This window comes from Myotis brandtii, unplaced genomic scaffold (assembly GCF_000412655.1).
Source record: "Myotis brandtii unplaced genomic scaffold, ASM41265v1 scaffold4434, whole genome shotgun sequence".
Lineage (NCBI taxonomy): Eukaryota > Metazoa > Chordata > Mammalia > Chiroptera > Vespertilionidae > Myotis > Myotis brandtii.
In genome coordinates, this window is record NW_005366963.1 from 2,685 (window position 1) to 5,098 (window position 2,414).

Below are 2,414 nucleotides of genomic sequence, written 5' to 3' on the forward strand. Positions count from 1 at the left end.
GTATATTTTCTTTCACTATCATTATATTCTAAGAATTTTGTTTCTGAGCATCCTATACACTTTTTGGGGAGGTGGGAAATATCAATAAATATTCCTTAAGTGCATGAAAGCATTTCTCATGAAAACAGTGTAATCTATGACAACCATGGAAAAAAAGTTTGAGGAAGAAATGAATTTCTAAACTATCATTATTCTAAGAATTTTGTATCTAAGCATCCTGTACACTTGCCCTATAGGTGGGAAATGTCAATAAAGATTCCTCAAGTGCATGAAAGCATTTCTCATGAAAGCAGTGTAATCTATGACCACTTTGGAAACAAAGTTTGAGGAAGACACGAATTTCTAATCAGAGATGTCATGGGGGATGATACATACAAAAAAATATTGTTGTTTTATTACAAAATGTAATAGTAGCATTTCAACTATGCTTGTAATGGCCATTTGTGTAAAAACTAATCATGTTATTTTTTTTTTCCTACTAGTCACCTCCACCCCCTGGGGCCTGGGAATGATACTCTGATTTCAGAATTTCTTCTTCTGGGATTTTCAGTGGAACCAGCACTGCAGCCCCTCATATTTGGGCTTTTCCTCTCCATGTACCTGGTCACTGTGGTTGGAAACCTGCTCATCATCCTGGCAGTCAGCTCAGACTCCCACCTCCACACACCCATGTACTTCTTCCTCTCCAACCTGTCTTTGGTAGACATCTGTTTCACCTCCACCACCGTCCCAAAGATGCTGTGGAACATCCAGACACAGAGCAGAGTCATCACCTATGAAGGCTGCATCACACAGATGTATTTTTTCTTACTCTTTGCAGGACTGGATGACTTCCTTCTAGCCATCATGGCCTATGACCGGTATGTGGCCATCTGCCACCCCCTGCACTATATGATCATCATGAACCCCCGTCTCTGTGGACTGCTGGTTCTGCTGTCCTGGATCATGGGGTTCCCTGAATTCCTTGTTACAAAGTTTAATAGTGTTGCATTTGTCCTTCTGTATGGACTTGGAAATTCCCAACTTTTTTTGTGAACTCAAAGAGGTGGTCCAACTTTCCTGTTCTGACACCTTTCTTAATAACATGGTGATGTATTTTGTAACTGTGCTATTGGCTGGTGGTCCTCTCGCTGGTATCATTTACTCTTACTCTAAGATACTGTCCTCCATACATGCAATCTCATCCACTCAGGGGAAGTATAAAGCATTTTCTACCTGTGCATCTCACCTCTCAGTTGTGTCCTTATTTTATTGTACAAGCCTAGGAGTGTATCTCAGCTCTGCTGTTACCCAAAGCTCACACTCAAGTGCAGCAGCCTCAGTGATGTACACTGTGGTCACACCCATGCTGAACCCCTTCATCTACAGTCTCAGGAACAAGGACATAAAGAGGGCCCTGAAAAGATTCTTTGGGATGGCAGGTACAAAGGGGACAATCATCTCGAGGTAAAAAATGCCCTTATTTTGGGGCTACAGAACTTGAAACCAGAAATTGTGACTCTTTAATCACATTGTGTTTTTCAGACTTGCTTCCTTTGCTTTTTAAAAGCATATTTTTATTGATTTCAGAGAGGAAGGGAGAGGGAGAGAGAGAAACATCAATGATGAGAGTACAGAATTGATCAGTTGCCTCCTGCATACCCTCTCCTGGTGATCAAACCCACCACCCGGGCATGTGCCCCGACCAGAAATCACCGAGCCTTCCTGGTTCGTAGGTTGATTCTCAACCACTGGGAAACTCATGCCGGGCCAGACTTGTTCCTTTCATTCTGTCCTTGAATTTCCTTTGTTTGTTTCAACTTCTCTATACAATTTAAGTAACCATTTTATTAAGCTTTCTCTTTTGTCTGTTATATAGACAGTTGTTCCCTTTGTCCTTTTTTAACCCTCACTAAGTTTTTTCAACCTTGATCAGAAATAGTGAGAAGTTTTCATTTACTTCACTAGAAACATTGATGTCTTAAGAATAATTTCTTCTCAAATGACATATATCATTGCAAGCAATTTGTTCTTGTTTTGTAGGTAGAATAGTAATAAGTGGTGTTACTCATGTAGAAAAACTGCTTGTGGCCCTGTAATTGATTATGTATTTTCATTCCATAAAATCTGTAATCTCAGTTTTCACCACGGGTCCCTCATTCTCTGTACATTGGGACCTTTACTGCTCTTCTGAAATTATAGATTTTATCATTGTTCCCTATAAGTCTCAGTCTATTGATAGTGATGCAATAGGATAGGAATGACTGGCCACTGGCCTGGTTCCTACTACTTGTTCCTCAGACCAGAGTCAATGTCCTGGGTGGATAGACTCTTGTGGTCCTTCTTATAATTATAACAACCATCATGGAACTATGAGTTTATTACTCACAGTCCTGTACGCCCAAAAGCCACACAGGAAGCTGTGTGTGTGCATG

General features: G+C 40.6%; 1 pseudogene; it reads left to right on the plus strand.

Annotated features, from left to right (window-relative positions):
• Positions 1-507: 507 nt before the first annotated feature.
• Positions 508-1,421, plus strand: LOC102239317 (annotated as a pseudogene).
• The last annotated feature ends 993 nt before the right edge of the window (positions 1,422-2,414 follow it).